At 38.4% G+C, this 18,792-nt stretch overlaps 1 protein-coding gene across 2 annotated transcripts in view; it reads left to right on the top strand.

The window, feature by feature from the left end:
* CPQ (carboxypeptidase Q) overlaps nucleotides 1–18,792 on the top strand; it is a 154,551-nt gene that overhangs the window by 75,473 nt on the left and 60,286 nt on the right. The window lies entirely within an intron of this gene.

Here is an 18,792-nt window from a genome sequence, read left to right as displayed (position 1 = left end):
TTTTGGTGATACTTCGAGCGAACAAACAGGGTTCATGGAGTTTACTTCTGTCTTCAGCAGTTCCAGCAAAGAAACCAAACAGCCATATCTGTTTAGACTGCCTCCATTCTGCCAAGCCTTTGTAGCTCTGCCAAAGTTCTCCACATCACTGAGCCTCCCCATGAAAACCAGAGACCACTTCACTTTGTTAACAGGGCTGAAAGCCACTCACAGTGTGGGATTTGGGGAGAGAAATTCTTTCAAGAATGAGTTACACTCAACCAGTTAGAGTCGTCAGAGTAGTAAATCAAAGGGATTATTTGTTTTGACTGGTGCCTGATTTGTTTTTGCCAATATTATGCTCAGTCAGAAAATTTTTAAAAGGCCCTTAATTAAGTGTGATATTTTTATAAGCAAAAAACAGGCAGGAGAATCTGGCTTAGCTTTCACTGTGTCCTCCCTGCAGAAACTTTATCGTCTGAACCATTCTGACTTCTTTCTCTTATGTCTTATAATGGACAATAATCATGCTTTAAAAATTGGGTGAGAAGATTACAGTTTGTATAATAAAGGGCTTAAGCAGGGGGCAAAAGATCTTACTTATATCTAAAAATCTGATCATGGGAACTGCTCTGCTTCCATAAATTGTTTATAAAGAATTAAAAACAAAGTGACAGAAATGCAGATGCCATGATATAAAGTGGGCAAAGCAGAATGATTTTAGGGAAAAAAACCTTTTTCTTTTGTTTTCCAGTTTTCTCAGCATTTGAAAGGAACTGTGATGGAATATAACTTTACAATTCAGAATTATTAGCAAATATCCTTACAGATAATCTGTGAAGAAACTACACCTCATCTCAAAACTTTTTCTAGCAGGTTGTGCTTGTAAAGCTACTTCAGGAGACTTAAGGAAAGAGAATAGAAATGAACTATTGTTCAACATTTTTATAGTTGTTAAAAATTATGCTGAAATAATAAATGTTATTAGCTCAGAATTCTCATTGTTGAGCTACAAAAATAATTAATTCTTTGATTATGAACTTAATAAACATTCAGTTGACCTAGTTAATAGGCTGTATAATGGCAAGTGAAATTTGTGAGGAACTGCCACTGTATAACCTTTGCTGAAGAGATTTCAGGAGATAAAACACATAGGTGTCTTTATAGTTTCATCATTAATATCAGATTAGTTGTACGTGTGATGAACTTGTAAGGAAACATATCTAATCAATATTAATGAAGAGCATTTTGGCACTATTCAGCTAAATTTTAATTTGAGAAATATGTAGCTGGGAAATATTAATACTGTGAGTCCTTCAGGATTCAAAGTAGGTTTAAACACTTATCATAGCTTTAGTAGATGGGATAAAATGTTCTTGAGAGGACATTTGAAAATTTGATATTTATCCAACAGAAAGCCTGAAGGAGGGGATAGGAAGAATCTACAATTTAAAGATGTGATGGATGCCAACTCTGAATCTAGACACAAGTTATAACTGTATCTATGTGAAATTACTGTGTTCACTCATTCAAAATTGTACCTTTTTGAAATTCACTTGGCAATGAATATTTTTTAACTTGTGCAAATTTTTATCAGTACAGAAAATGTTTTGAACAGGGCTCATAGGTGGTGTTTACTGCTGCATTATTTGCCTGTTCATTATGATAGATGTTAGTTACAGTATTATATAAAAAAAAGCTTTGTACTCATTGCTACTTTAAAATCAAAAGTGGGGACCAAATCACTTTGCATTCACTGGATGAGGCACTTGGACTCTTTATTTTGGAGGAAGTGTTTTTTCTGGAAGTGGTCCTGTTAACCTGGGCAACTTTCAGTCTTATTAAAGGAGTCAGAAGTTAGTTGCATTTTAACCAGTACTGTGTAAGTGTTTCATCACACAATGTTGGTGGTGACAGCACCGGTGACCTTAACTATTCTGTTCTTTCCTCTGCAGCTGTGACACAGCACTGCCTGCTGGCATTGGGTCATCCTTGCTGGTTTTTAGGTTCAGGTCACTGAGCACCTTGCAATAAGGACTGGTAGTCTGAAGCTGATTAGATGTTCTAGAGGAATGAATGAAATGGGTTTATTGCTTTGGCTTTAGTCTATGTTACTGAAAAGGTACCATCTGTGCTGGTAGAAGGGTGGAATTTCACAGACACTGAAAACTCTGGGACCAGGTATCTGAATCTTGCAACCCAGATACCTGCTGGAGGAATAGTTGGTACTTGCCAAACTTACAGTCCAGTAATAAGAAAAGGAGATTGAGCTGCGTTCTCAACTAGAACAAAGAATGTGATTGCCCTCCTAATTTTGCTATATTCAGTTAGCTGTAGTATTCCAGCTTTTCAGGGCACTTAAACAGAATAACAGGGTAGTTACTCTCCCCAAGATTTTACAGCTGAAACTAGGGATGCGAGAAGAGTTAAGTGAATGACACATAGGGAGCAATTAAAATACTGCTTTGTAAAAAGTTTGGAAGTACAATTTTAGAATAAAAGTTCCAGAAGCTCAGAGCAAGTACAGAAAGCTGTTTGACAAAGTGGGGGAAATGGAGGGATTAAACTCAATAAGAGGATTTTGTGGCCTGGGGAGTGATATGGTTGGGCAGTAGAAAGAGAAATCCTTTACTCTTGTCATGTTTAACTGAGGCATTAGAATTGTCAGAAAAAAGGAGGTTACAAGGGGAGGTAAAGGAAAAGGATGGAGAGAGGTGTGAATCACAGTATGTGTACAGGGAATTAAAACAAGAACGACTTCAGAGGATATCAAGAGAGAGGAGACCCAAGTTTTTTAAATCCTGAAAGAGAAAGAGAAACGAGAAATGGCAGATAATAAATTTGAGTCTCTTTAACTATTCAGCTCTTCTGAAACCAGTCTGTTCTCAAAGCCAGCATTCCTTGCAGGCTACTGTGGGTCCGAGAGCTGTCTGCCAGTTGCCCTTCTCATGCACTTGCAAATTCTCGTTTTCAGATATTTTGTTCTTGCTAGTTGCATCTAGATTTCAATTCCCTAGATGTAGTATTTTTTCAACCCTTTCTATGACTAATAGTTTCAAGAACAGGTAATTCCTTTCAATCACTTCTTTTCCTAGGTTAATACAGAGGTTTTCTGAACTAGAACTTCCTTGGGCTACCATACCACCACATAATGACAGTGCAAGGATTTGTTGCAATTTACGTATCTTGGCTGGGGCTTCATCTGGAAGTCCATCTTTAGCTTTTAATTTTCAGGCCTGCAAAGGAATAGTATTGATCACTTTAAAGGAATTCAGTGGAAAGAACACAAAATGTAAATACAGGGTGGGGAATGACAGGAGAGAATGATTGTGTTTCTCTAAGTGGGTTGGTAGGGGAGGATGACGTGTCTGCACATAGTATGAATAATTGCTAGGGTTAAACTAAGCAGGGAATATTAGATGGAATATCATGAAAAGCTTCCTGAGAGAGATGTTTAGCTGTCTACAGAATGGCCAATCACTTGGCTCCTGGAGTTTCCTTCATTCGTGCTTAAACGTTTCAAATGCTGCAAAGTACTGACAAGGAGAAAAGTTTGCTGTCATAATGCATCTGCTTCTAGTTTTTTGTCTGTTTTTGTTAGTTCCACTATCTTATTAAATGAACTTGTACTTTAAATGGCAAAATATATTCCAATATATGAAAAATTTTTTTTTTGCTTAGCCATCTTCTTACTGGAGAGGCCTTGAGATATGCCCAATCCAAAGAGGATTGTGGGCTGTCATATCTGAATCTTCAGGCTTGCTGTTGAGAACTGTTGCTTGTTCTCAAAGCTGAATTTTCTTTTTTGATTACTCCCACTGGTTCTGGTTTATCTCCAGTTAGTGAACATGACAGAAACATGTCAGAACTAGTGAGGAAGATTTTCATTTATTTAATGTGTGATTGTTTCCATGGCCTGGAAAGTTTGGAAGAAAAGCCCAAAATACAAACAAAGAAGTTTCTAAAATATCTGCATTTGCAGCCTGCGAAAGGGTGATGATTTTCATTTCATAATTGCCCATTCTTGTAGTAGATAGTGAAAGAGCCAAAGGCAGCAGTGACAGAAGTTACACAGCTGTTGGGAGAAGACTCCAGTGCAGTTGCCTTTATAGGACACTTTTGGAACTGACTGAACTTCTGTCAGCCTTGCACATGCAACCTTGTACATCTTTGATGCTGCTTTGATATTCACAATGTGTAGTTAGTATGTTTTTCTCCTGCTCATCCAATCCTTTGATCTCTTCTGTTTTGATGGAAATTGAAACTAGCTTGGATTCTTTTCAGCAGCTCTCTGGAGATGATGTCTTCCACCTTCTGAAATAATACATCTTTTCCTAATTACATTTTAGTGACCTGTTTTTAGGGCTTCCATGGTGTAGAAAAATCCAACTTTCAAGGCAAGGTATTCTGCATTTTGGGATGATGTTAATAGTGCCAAAATGGATGCATTTTGCAGAGTTATGTGAAAGCTACAACAAAGTTCTTTTAAAGATACTTTGTCCAACTTGGGGATAAAGTGGGACTTAGCTGTATTCACATCTAAGCCTCTCACGGAAAAGAGAGATTAATTGACTATCTGCTGTCTAAAAAGTGTTATGTCATGAAGATACTGGAAATTTGAGGGCATTTGCTTGACATTGTTTCTAATTACTGGCTATTTACATGGAAAGTTAATCCATGGAACACATTATATAAACCAAAAGAAATAATATATATCATAAACATTGTTTGGTTCAGAAGGATGCAACCAGACTAATCAAAACTGTATTTCAAGTGTGTTAGCTGTAAGTGTTTAGACAAGATCCAACAAATTGTTTCTTGGCTGCTATAAAGAAGGCTTATATGCAGCTTCAAAGACTTTCATACAGGGTCAGAGTTTCCCTATGTCTCCCTTCTGTAAAAGCCATGAGAAAAATACTGTGTCCTTCTCAGCTTTCCTGCTCAGTTGATATGGATGTTATTACTTGCACTGGTGTCCTGAATGCATTGTACATGAGTTGTCTTATGCATTTCCTTTCATAAAAATTAGGGGTTACCACCCTCAGCCACATTAGTCTAGAGGAAATGTTTTAGGTTATTGTACATCTTTTACTCAAAGGTTTTTTTTGTAATCTGTTAGCACTGTCCCCTACTTCCTTTGTGCTTTTATTTGTTTATTTTTAAAAAGCTGTCAAAATTTACATCCATTACACAATTTAGGTATGTCGCTGCTGCTCAGTTGCTCTGAATACTGTATGAGAAGCATCCTTCCAGCAAGCACTGAGAGGGGAGAAACTCCTGACCAAACAACCAGACATACACAATGGTTTCTTTGTGCCTGTGATTAACATGTTCCAACTAATAAAGCTAACCAGTATTTTCATTTATAAAGGATGCACTTCCAAAGCCATTGACACTGGAAATTGTATGTTTTTTCTTGGTAAATATATACGAACAAAAAAAAAAAATTTGCAACCTAATTAGTAATGCATGATTCTTTCAGAAAAAAACCCAGTCATCGGACCATATTCTTTATTTATTAACCTACTGCCCATAGAGTATTGCTTGGAGTAATTCTCTGTAGAGACTCGTGTTTCTCTGGCAAAACTTGCAGTCTGTTGTGGTAGGCATCTTCATTTTGAGAGAAATGAGCATATTGTCTATATCTGCAGGGAAGTTTTTTGGGAATCAGTCAAACTCCATACTGCACCAAACCAGTATAACATATGCAAACAGTGCTGTTTAATCAACAAGTGATTTTGCAATGAGATGGGATGAGGAAGGGAATATGTAGGGATGCTGGACACATCACTAAACACCATGGAAGTTTTTGAGATGTTGGGATGAATACTGGGAAAGTGAGTGAAATAAGCTAGTCCTTGGTTGTAGGTTAAAAAAACAAACAAAACCCAAACCCAAAAGAAACCCAAACTCAGAATATAGTCCAGACCCTGCAGATCATGTGGAAGGGAGAATTGGCAGTAACATATTTTTAGCTCACATAGCAATTTTTTTAAATGTCTCTGACATCATGTATTGTCTGGATTAAAAACACTTGTGTTCAAAAGGTCTATTTTTCCTATATCTAAACAAAACACAGGTATATGTTCACTAGAACTCCAGCCACTGGTCATATGGTCACCATTAAATATTCCTAATATATAGCAGTGCACTTAGTAATTTCCCTTCTGTTAAGAGATTTTGGAAAAGCAGTTTTCTTGCTATGTCTGATTGACATGGACAAAATGCCTTTAAAATTTTTAATAGTCATCTGGATTCAAGAAATATTATTTAATATCTAGTAAATTGTGTGTTTATGAAAAATTGCGTTTGAGGTCTTGGATTTAGGGGGAAGGCAAACACTGCAAACAAAATGCAGAATCATTGAGGGTATATTCTTCATTTTACTTTAGCACATTGTTAGTATTAGCCTAGATAATCTCACCATCAATATTTCCCCACAAGTATAGGAAAATATACTTCTCTGGTTTTGGTATAATTCTGGATTCCACAATGTTACTTCAGAAAAGAAATTTTCTACAAATGTCATGCAAAATGAACTTTAATCTTATAACAACACTGTTGTACTTTGTAAGTGCATGCATTTTCTCGTATTGAAAAACGTGCATCTCTTTATATATAAGTTGTTGTTGATTTAAGTCTTTGATGATCTGAGATTAGATTCAGAAAACTAAAGATTTAATAACTTGTGGGACATTTAAGGGTACTTCAAATGTTACATTTTCTGGTTAGAATGCGTACACGTCATACCTGAAGAGGTATGGCCCACTATGCAGTTCTGAATATGAATAGTGCTTTATGAATTGTTTTCTTCTCCGTGTCCTCCACGGTGGTCAAGTTGTCAATAAGTAGGCTTTTAGGACTGAGGAAATTGGAGTTGAATATTGGAGAGGCAACAGAAAAGATTGAAACTGAATGATAGAGTAGCTTTCCAGGAATGTGATAAAATCCCTGCATATTTCTATCTTGGGTTGCCAAATGGAGGTTGCCCTCTCCCCTCTGTCCTTACTATGATTATTCATTTTCCTGTCTTTCAGATAAAGTTGCTCTGATTCAGCCTGAGTTGGGCTGTGGGAGAGGAAAGGAACATCTTGAGGAGGGAAGTACTCCCTCTTTTGATTTGCCCGGTAGCCACAGTGATCCACTGAAGGTGACTGACACACTTGTCAGCTGTACTGGAGTCTGGATTCCAACTGAAGTTTAAAAACTGGGAGTGGGGAGGATTGAAGGGAGATTTTAGTTACAACCTGATACTTAGGCTTTTCTTGCTCGTGAGAACCAGTGTGAACACAGAGGTGCAACAGATGATCAAGATTGTCTGCAGAGCAAGCAAAGGAAGGTCCCAGATGCTGTTATGGCAGCTATTGTGAAGGTGGCATGTGGGGATGCCAAGGCACCCTTGTGATGGAAAAAGCCTTGGCATTCTCTAGAGCTACTTTGGTTATTGCATAAGAAACCTATTTAACACCCATTCTTTGCCAGTGCAGTTCATGTTCGATGTACCTTGAGCCTTTATTGTGTTTTGCTGTTCTTCCCAGAGGAAACTCAGGTCTCTCATAACCACTTATAAAGCTTTTCTGCAATATATTTACAGCCTGATTTTCCAGACTGGTTTTGTTTCTAAGTGTTTCCTCAGGACAATTTGAAGTGATTGTATCCGTAGTACAAGGATCTGCTGTAGCTCAGTAGAGATCTCTGTAGAGGCAATCTAGCACACTTCTTTGTAGGTGTTGGTGTGTGTTTTTTGAATTTTTGGTACTCATTTTTACTTTCACTGGTTACATGCTCAGAGTAACATTACAACAATTCTAGCTAATATCTGTTCCCAGGCAGCAGTTGATATAAATTTCTTCACCTCAAACCTGTGCTGTTTTGATCATAGTGGCAACAAGTCATGGGGAGTTCTGCTGACATACTTGGAGTCAGCCCTTTCTACAGAATTGTGGAGACTTTTTATCTACAGCTTTCTCTTTACATCATTTGACTTCTTTACAGTTTCTATTAACTTCTTTCCTTGTGTATTTATAAAGAAATAAAACATTAGTTAGCTTTATACTTTTGAGAAACATGTTTACTGGAACATGTAGAATAACTCTGTGTGGAATAGAAAGTGTAATGTTGCTTGTTAGATTGCAAAGTTTGCAAGCAAAGTGCTAGAAATATTTCAGTTCAGTGTTTATTTTCCTTATGTGTGGCTCAGTTACAATTATAATGGTGTAATAGGATATAGGGTAGATTAATATTGAAAGTCCTGCAGCTGGAAAGAGTAAAAGTTAATTACTAGAGTGAGATCTGCAACTACTCTCTGGGTTATGTGAACGTAGGTAGTTTCAGAAAATGAACGTGCAACTTATGTGTTATGGGCATACATGCATTGCAGAGGACATGTTCTTTGGAACAGCTTTTTCCAAGAGAGTGTCTTACATGTATTTCAGTACGGCAGGAGTAGCAGCCCACTAGCAGAGTAATTTTGCCTTTTTTTGCTCTTAGTAGTAGAACAAGTTAATTTGAATTTTTTTTCATCTGTAAGATGCAAAATCCAGGTAAACACTTTTGCTTACTGTTGAAGATCAGTCAAATAAATGGTCAAGTTTCATACTTGTTCTGACTTTACTTTGCAATCAACGCTTTTTAAAAGCCATAATTAAAATGCCCTCGCAATGTTGTCACCTTTGAACGAACTGGCAACTCACATTCCCTTTGGTCTGTCCCTGTCTTATATGGACAAAAACTGAACTGCATAAAGACTTCAGTCTCTTGAGAAGAATGTGATAGACATAAGAACTACTGGCCAACATTTGAGCATCTTTTTGTCTTTCAGCAGGAATGAAGCATCCAAGCATGACTCGGAAAGTCAGTAGTAAATTTTGTAAGATGTCAGTGGGAGGAGAAAATTTAAGAGATAACTACAGATTCCTATCAACTATTCTGAAATTATTGTGTTATTAATTCCCACTAATGTGGGAATAAAAATTGCTGAATGCACTCAAAAGATAAAAAAATGAACCAGATTTTTCGTGCAGTTACATCTGATAACAATGACTAGAGTGGTTGCATTAGGAGAATCTTGTTCTTCACGTCCCTATTTCTCTCTGTGTAATCTTGTCAGCAGTTTACTTAAAGGATAGAATAAGTTTCTTTACCATTCAACTATTAAAAATTTTAAGCAGGTACAACCCTGATAAAATCTTAACTAAACATGCCTTTAAAGCTTATTAATTCACGACATATAATCAGTTTTGTGTACTACTGTGATAACCACTGTGTTTAATTTTGAAAGTTAAAGACACAAAACCTAATAAAATTAGAATAAGAGCCTGTGAAAACAGTGCCTGAAGGAGAAATTAAATTCATTTCAACAAAAGCAGATATGAAATGAAGTACAAGTAGAACACCAGTAATACTTTGAGTATGACACAAGGTTTCATTAAAAAATCCAAGAACCATTATTGCATTCGGTGTCAGGATTGTGGAGACTGAATTAGTATAGAGTATTTTAGATGCCTATCTTGGAGGTTAGACTAATGTCTAATATCAGTTTGTTTGACAGCTTGTTAGCCAGTGCTACGTAGATGTTAGAATTTCTGTGAGCATACATTCCTCAGTTGTGTGTGAAACTGGGGAGCACAGGGATAGTTACAAGTAAATAAGTTACTTTAACTTGCAGCCATAGGAAGAGAAACTAGAGGGAGGTGACATTGGTAATGAGGCACACAACCTTTCAGATAAAGGTCAGGGATTTAAGTCTAAGGTGAAGTGACAGGGAGTGTTAGTTAGTACTGACAGATTTGGAGTGGCCTAGGGACATAAATTTGATGTTAAGTCCAAGTAGACAGAAACCCACATCAAAACAAACCTGTCTGTATAACCTGGACCATGCTGGTGTTTCTAGTGTTTTTCTTTCTGATTTCCTGTCTGGAGCTGGACATGGGAAAAAAAAAATCTGCTCTGAACATTTTCACAAGCTCAAAAAGTTTCTCTTTCCATGGAGGACATGAAGAAATTTGTGCCTGTGAAAATGTCGGAGATCATACCAACCTGCTGCCATTCCTTAGGCACCTGATAGAGAGGAGGTGGAGACCCATGTGGAAAGCGCGGCTCAGCTTGATTCTCAGCTCTCCCACTTTTGGGATGAATGCTGTAATCACTCTGCATGTCCCTCCTAATGAATACTCAAATGTTTCACATAAACTGAACAAATTCCAAATGAAATAACTTCCATTTCCTGGTCCCCTACCTGTGGTAATCACACCATGATTTTGGAAATAGGCAGGACAGGGAACCTGTGTATTTCCTCCCTTTCTCTTAGTGCAGTTGACCTATTTTTCACTTTTCTCCTGGGTTTGTCCAGAGCTATGAGTTATCCATCTACTGTCCGTTCTGTGCAAGGGAAGCACTGGTTTGTGTCACTTAGGTTGGAAAAACCTTTAAGATCATTGAGTCCAACTGTTAACCTGGCACTGCCAAGTCCACCACTAAACTGTGTCCCTAAGCACCACTTCTACATGTCTTTTAAATACCTGCAGGGATGGTGATTCCACCATTTCCCTGGGCAACCTGTTTCAATGGCTGACAAACCTTTTGGTGAATAAATTTTTCCTACTGTCCAATCTAACCCTCCCCTGGCACAAGTTGAGGCTATTTCCTCTTGTCCTATTGCTTATTACTTTGGAGAGGACACCAACACCCACCTGGCTACAACCTCCTTTCAGGGAGTTAAAGAGTGATAAGGTCCACCCTGAGCCTCCTCTTCTCCAGGCTAAACAACCCCAGCTCCCTCAACCTGTCTTCATCAGACTTGTGCTCCAGACCCTTCACCAGCTCCGTTGCCCTTCTCTGGGGACACTTGTGCATCTATTTTAAAGGATGCAACAGGCAGCAGACATACAGTGCCCAGGTGACTCGTCCTTGAATGGCCTTTCAGCCTTGTGGTATGCCAAACATCTTGGAGTGCATTACCACTGTTTTTTCTTGTTTTGCCACATCTGTACTTTCCACCAGGTTTACCCAAGTCCCCTGCACTACAAATGCATTCCAGAGCCTTCATATTACTGCTTCCAATAAACCAAATCTCTTTTGACTTTGAGCAGAAAATCCACCCTGGAAATCATCCTGACAAAGTTGTCTCGTCTGGTCTTTTCAGACATTGCTTGAGTTTGAAAAATCAGCCTCTTCTCCGTCTTGGTGAAAACTTGTGTCAAACACACTTTAAGTTTCACAGGAGCATATAAACAAAAAAATTAAGGACACATAAACATGAGGGGTGAGCTATTGTTTTGTATCAAAACTCTGTGTTTTTGAGATACACTAATGGGAATTGAGTAGGGAAATGTGTCACTGTTATTTGCAAGTACTTAGCTGTGTGTCTGTGAATATGACACTCTGGTTTCTGTGGGGCTGTGAATAGAAATTGTGGACTGAATTTTTGTTTGTATAAAGATGTACAGCTCTGATAATTTCAACATAATACAGGGGTTTTAAGTCTCTGTTTCTTAGTATTTTCCATGAAAGCTTTCATAAGAATGAATGTTAATCTTCACTATATCCCTACATAATAAACAGTTGTGTAGTCCATTTTACTGACAAAGAGATCAACACAATATCATTAACTAATTTGAATGTAGAAATGAGGAATAAATGTTTTTCTAAGTACACGTTTAAGCCTAAATATAAATGTTGTTTTAATTATCAGAAACATAAAGAAACTGAAGGGACTATCATTGGTGAAAGAAGACTTGTAATCTGAAAATTATGTTAATACTTTGAAGACAAGTTTCATACAATATACAAAGCAGTTATTTTATAGTCATTGTAAGATAAAGACTTTTTTCATGTTGCAAGCCAAGTAATGTCCTGTTTCTGTGGGTTCTTGTATCAGTTAATAAAACTATTAGAAAAAAATTGAAAATTATTTCATAAAATGGATTTCATACCAACTTTAGTTTTTATTATGATTTTGACTACCCTAAGTAGAAAAGAGGTCTTTTGTCTTCCAGTAAAATACTGTATTGAAGATTACAGTTGTACTTTATCTGTCTGCATCTTGAAGGACATACTGGGGTTTGGTAGAATTTAATTCCAAGTTGCATTCTGCTTTTTGTGTCTGTAATGAAATTTTCAGAGCCAAAGGAAATATAGAATATATAGAGATCTATAAGAAAATGTGAAGTATTCATTCATTATTCGTTTGAATGAGTGTCATAATTACAAAAAAAGACCTCTGGAGATCATGTAGTCCCAACCCTGTGCTCAAGGCCAGATCAACTAGAGCAGGTTGTGTAGGACTTGGGTTTTGCATAACTCCAAGAATGGAAACCCCACAGCCTGTCTGGACACCAGTTCCAATGTTCTATAACCCTTGTAGTAAAAAAGGTTTTTTTATTATTTTTAAGTGGAATTTCTTCTATTTCAGTTTCTGCTTGGTGCCTCTTGTTCTGTTAGTGAGTACTACTGACAAGAATCTGGCTCCCTCTTCTTTCCATCTGCCATCAAGTATTTATGCACATTATTTTCTCCAGTCCCAGCTCTGTTGGACACTCTGGCCTGTTCATCCTCTCTGTGGCCCTTACTCCAGTATATTCATGTCCTTCTTGTTCTAGGGATCTCAGAGCTGGACACAGCTCCCAGACGTGTCTCTCCTGTGCTGAGTGGTGAGGAAGGATCACCCTTCCTTGACCTAGTGGCAACACTCTGCCTGATGCAGCTTGGGTGCTGTTGGCCTTGTTTATGGCACAGGCACACTGCTGGGTCGTGGTCAACTAGCTGTCCACCAGGACCCCAAGGTCTTTCTCTGCCAAACTCCTTTCCACCTGGTCAGGCCCAGCACGATCCTTGAAAATCAGCCATCTCTTCTGGACTCTTTTCCTTTCCAACTCTGTCTCCTGTAGGATTTTTACAAGCAGTTCCTTGAACGGGCTAAACTCTCCACAAGACCAGGGCTGAAATCCTGACACTTGCCTACATCCTTCCTCTCAAGATCCTGAACTCCACCATCTTATGTGCACGACAGACCTTCACATCCCCAGTCACTTCTTCCTTGTTTGTAAGTATAACAGAGCATCTCCCTCAGGGATTGCTTGATCACCTCTGTGAGGAAGTTGTCATCAGTGTATTCCAGAGACCTCCTGGATTGCTCATCCCCTGCTGTGTGCTTCTGCCCTGCAGATATCTCAGTGTGGTTAAAGTGCCCCATGAGGATCAGGGCCTGAAAATATGGGACTTTTTTGCGTTTGTCTGCAGAAAGCCTCACTTACTTCCTCCTCTTCAGGCTATCTGTAGCAGACACACTGCAGTGCCACCCACATTGGTCTGCCTCCTAATCCTGACCCAGAACCTCCTAGCTGGCTCATCAACCAGTCCCCAAACAGAGCTCCGGGAGATCTCACTGCTGTCACGCAAAGGGCAGCGTCCCCTCATCACCCTTCCATCCTGCAGCCATCATTTGCAGGCGCCTGGCCACGCGAGCCACCCACCACGTCTCTGGGAACCCAAGGAGACAACAGCACCTCTCACCCTCCTGCAATTCCCCATACTTTATGTTCTAGTGTTTTAGCCATCACTTTGTCGTAAATTCCTACATCCACAGTGGGTTCCTGCGCTTCTGGGAATGCCTGAAGTTAGTGCTGCATTGAGAAGTTTATTGTGCAGCTTAAGAGGGGAAAAACGTGTACAGGAAAGAGGAATAAAAATATTATGTACACATTCAAAAAATTAGTAACAAATAAGAATCTTAACAAAGACCCGTGACAAACAAAAGGATAATCTTAGCAAAATTCTGAGAAAACTTGTGCAGGTGCCAAGAGTGCAGGATAAGCCATAGAAATAAAAAAGGATTACAGTAATCAAATGAAAGATTGAGTGTTTTAGCACACTAGACAAATCCTTTAGGCAGCAGTGGAAGAAATGGCAAGAACCTGGCCTATGTGTAGATTTGTGGAATAAAAGGGTGGCATCAGAAGAGCCTTTGTCATGGGCTGGAGTTACAACTGTGAACATGGGCCTGTGAGTCTCTGACTGTGAGAGGAGGAAGTTTTTGCCATCACAACAGAAAGGCGTGGAGGCACCTCCCACTGTAGAGTAGCAAGGACAAGAGGCATCACTAGTTGCCTGATAGTTGATCTGATAGATCATTGTGACTGTAGAAGTGGGATGATGAGACAGTTTTGGGAGAACTGATTATATGATCAGCACTTCTTTTAGTATGCATAGTGGTGAGGGACAATGGTGTGGTAAGAGGCAAAAATTTCATTTCCATCGTGTTCAACTGGTGATGATGAATAATAAAAGCATCTGAACGTGTGGTTCATGAGGCAAGTTTGTGAGCTGACAGCATTCAAAATCCCGTTTGACTTTTGAATGCTGCAGTGAATGTGACCCAGTAGGTCACATTTTACAAAGGCTTGTATTATAGTAGGTATTAGAAAAAATATTTTCCTAAGAGTAAACATTGAAGCAGTTTGTCCAGAGAGGTTGTGGCATCTCCATCATAGGAAATTTTCAGAACTTGACTGGACAAAACTCTGGCTGATCAGATACAAGTTGACTCTACTGTGAGCAGAACATGGAAGTCAAAGTACAGTCAGAGGTCCTTTCCAACTTCAAGTGTTCCCTAATGCTTGGTGTCTGGCACAGGGACATAAGTGTTAGGTTTTGAAGCCTCCTGTGTTGTAGTCCTCTGCTGTTATTACAGCCATCTAAGGGTTGTTTTGGCTTGCTTCCATCAGCAATCTTCTTGGAGAATTTTTAAAATCAAGTCTATTTTCTTGAGGACAGTTGAGAGGTGGCTACTCAGAGTGTCTTTCAGGTCATTTTAGGTCATCAGAATGCTCTAAGGCAGTGCTAGTGAGGCATGGTTCTGACTTAGTGAGGGATCCTCTAGTGTTCTTGAGAAGAAATAATAGTTGTAATTTTTTTTAGAAAGATCTACTATTTTTACAGTTTTGGAAGGGGTATTGCATAGTATCACAGTATACAAGTAGGACAGTTCTTGTAAATGCCTCAGTGAAAGAAATAGCATTGGACGCTAGTGTTTATTTTAGCTGAGATTAATTCTGTTGCTGAGATTAATTTTCTTACTGAGAAAAGGAATTTCAAAGACAAAACATTTGGGGATATTGATAGATCTGTAAAAATGTGAAATCCTATATATCCCTAAAGTGAAAAATATATAAATACAAATATTCTAGATTATGAAATTATCTACTACATGTGTAGGGGAAGTCTTCCTTTGGTAAGTGTGGAAAAAAGAGTGTCTCTCTCTGCACGTCAGCTCAGATGCCATTTCAGCTTTCATACAGGGCTATTGCAGAGATTCTTTGCTAATGTTTGAACTAGGAAAAAAGCAGCTACAACATCTTTATGCAAGGGTGCTAATTTCAGTTATGCCTGGTTTTGTTTAGAGGTAGTTACTGTTATGAGTTTTCCTCTTAAAACTTCTAGAAGGGAGTTGAAATATATAAATTAAAATCCTTTATTCAAAATAGGGTATTATGAAGAGTGGTATTATTTCTGAAATGTTACAGCTCAGGAAACAGGAAATAAAAGATTCTGGAGGACTTCAATATGGAAATGCTAAGTCTTAAAATCCAACATTTAATATGAAAATGGTAGTAATTTCAATATTTGGTTATCTTTTGAATGCTTATATAGTTTCTGTGTCTCGTTACCTTTACTACAATTCCTTTATCAGTAATAATTTATTTTCAGACTAATTTTCTCCTTCACTGTCTTATATGCTGTAAATGATATCAGCCCATGCTATTTAACTACTCAGCGGTTTTGAGATTCACTTCAAACAGGGAGATTTGATTGCAGTACTTTCCAAGAACACTTTATTTTCAATCACTTCTACTAAGTAAAGATTCGGCTTTAAAGAGTTTACTGTATATTGTGACACAGGGGTTCTTTAAAGGTTAATCAGCTTTTTAGCAATAATAGGGTTGGATTCTTGTGCAGCTAAGTGAGTCACTTCTGTTTCATGTGCAGATCTATCATTTAATCAGAAGCCTGGAAGTTAAGACTTACTACACTGCATATTAAGTAGAAAAGACAGTTGTTGTTTTAATCATTTTTTTCTTTCTGAACTTCACTATATCTTTAGGGCTGTAAATTAGTTGAGACAGCTAGACTGATTATTTAAGAACCATCCCTAATGTGCGTAAAATCTAATAAAAGGAGCAGTCCAGTGAAGTCATATTATTTGGACACCAAAGCTAGAAACTAATTTGAAGAAATATCTTTATATATACAAAATAAAATCCACCGAATGTGGTAATGTTCCTGATTTACATTTAGGGCAGGATTTAATCCAATTGCAGTTTAACTGGGGGCAGTTAATGTTTTCTTAAAGGCAGGTGCAGAAACACACAAATCTTTCTTAACCTTTTTGTAGCCCAAACCAAATATTTGGAAAATGGTCAGGATAGACTTTTTTTTTAAGAATGTCTATGACTATCAGCATGATCAGTGAAACTTTCATTTTTGCAGCTGCTACAAAAATATGATAGTTTAAAAAAAATGTTCTCAAAAAAGTTTCAGATAGAAGTACGATGGTTGTATTTATGTAGTTGCACTTGGCAACAGATTCAGTAAATTTAAGTCAAAGTTCATCCATAAAATTATCCGACTTTCTCAATCCACTTGAACTTTGATCTGTTTTGGTGTAATGTTCTGGAGTTGGTAAAGATGCTTTATGACTGGAGTTTGTAACACCAAATGAGATTACAGCACCTTCTTCTGATTCAGAATTTCTTGCTGTTGCAATATGTGTTGTTCCACAGAAACAAGGAGTAATTCCCTCTCAGACACTGATGTTGAGACTGCTGCCAGGGAACAGCGTTACTGAGGTATTCTTTCCCTGCTAAAGATAAGGCATCACTTCTGTTGTAAACTTGGTTCTCTCTCAATGAGTTTACAAGCTCGTTCTAAATAATTCACTTCATCTTGAAGCTCTGTTTCCCAGGAGACAGAATAGTTATCTTCTTAAAACCAATTTTTGCTTTAAGAACAAACAAACCACATGTTGATTTTGAAGTTGCAAAATAGACGTCCTTTATACCACAGACAATTGGGCTTTCACTCAGAGCCTCTTCTGTTCTTTAAAAAAAATTATTATTATTTGCAAATTCCTTATTGAGTGGACTGCATTGAGTCTGCGTCAGGGGTGGTGTTTGAGCTCTGTCCTCCATAGGCTAGTTGCAGTGGGGCTGCACATGCATGAATGAACACAAAGCAGAGTTCATTCATGTGTCGCCTTCACCACCTGCAAGTGCACGTGTGCGTGTGTGTGTGCGCGCGCACTTAGTCTTCCCTTATAAGAAAACAAAAGAGCAAGAAGTACCACAGTGAGCACTTCTCTGCTCTCATTACAGAAAGGTTTGTACCCCTAAAGCTGGCATGGCTTTTCTCAGATGATCTGGTTTCAAACTATATTGCTTGTAGTAGAGGGCTGCTGCAGATTAAGTACTTCTACTGCAGGGCAATGTCCCTGGAAAACATGCTGTTTGCAGTCTTTCATGCTGGGCCTGAGAGGAACATGATGTTAAATCGCAGGAATATCACTGTGTAATTCTGAGGCTTTTGCAGAGGGACTTGTCATCCAAATTTAAGCACTTTTGAAGGAGGGGAGGTTTTGGAATAAAGGTTGCAGCATGTCTATCTACTACCAAGAAAATCAGTCTGTGCTGGAAAAAAATGTTAAGGCTGGATAAGCAGAAGAGAAAGTTGAGACATCTGAGAAGAAAAGAGTAAGCTGCTCTTCAGATTTTGATGACAAGTGACAAGCTTTTCCTGCTTCTAAGGCGTTACTCTTTCTGGTTTTTTTATAACACACACATTTATAAACATCTCACAGTGTATCTTCTAAATCTAAAGGGGTTTGGTGTATTGTGATTGGACTCATGGCAGTACAGCAGATATGACTAGTAGTTTCTCATGGCCCTTGTTTAATACTAAGGGTATTTTAGTTATGTTACCTGATTTCACAGGCTGTTCTGAGTTGGAAGTGACCCACAAGGATCATTGAGTCCAACTCTTAACTGAATAGCCCATAAAGGGATCAAACTCTGTTTGCATTAATGCCTGTTGGCGTTATTAGTACGAGGCTCTAACCAACTGAGCTAATCTGAGGGTCATTTTGTACTTAGATGAAAAACCACTGTTGTTTGATGAGGACTTGATACTTTTTGTCTTGCCATGATCTGTTAGTCCATTATTTTTCATAGCGAATGAAAACACACTAAGATTTCTCTCTTATGAAGAGGAAAATAGAGATCTTAACGTTTGGACCGCAAGTTAGTTCTTGTTTGACGTCAGCCAACCAAGGAGTAGGAAGCATCCCTTCCTGTATGGCTAGTTCTGGGCAGGACACAGGTGGATGCTCCAGGGTCTCCTTCAGTTTTTCCTTAGTGCTGAGCTGTCATAGGTTGAGCACTTCCACTCTATCCCAAGGGTAGTTTTTACTGGTATCAGTTCTTCAAAGACTATTGGGGCCATACAGTGGCTCCTGCTCTTGTTTTTGTGCTATTGCATCATTTTACCACACTGCCTGCTCAGCTCAGAGTTTTTGTCTCTCCTTGACCTCTCCATTGCAATCATAGATCCATTGGCCCTTCAGCTTCAGGTCCAGGCAGGGAACTGTCTCACTTCTGGTATTGCTGTGGTGCTGCTTGCCAACATTTGAAAAGTTCAGATCTGAAAGTGGATGTTCCTGGAGATGTGTATACTACTATTCTCTACTCTAGCCTTTTTTGCAGAAAATGAATCTTAGACTTGCTATCATGTTTTAAATAACCATTTAAAATATCCTTGTGACTA

This window comes from Chiroxiphia lanceolata, chromosome 1, assembly GCF_009829145.1.
Source record: "Chiroxiphia lanceolata isolate bChiLan1 chromosome 1, bChiLan1.pri, whole genome shotgun sequence".
Classification (NCBI taxonomy): domain Eukaryota; kingdom Metazoa; phylum Chordata; class Aves; order Passeriformes; family Pipridae; genus Chiroxiphia; species Chiroxiphia lanceolata.
The sequence above is the reverse complement of the archived record's forward strand: the minus strand, read 5'-3'. Positions and strand labels throughout refer to the sequence as shown.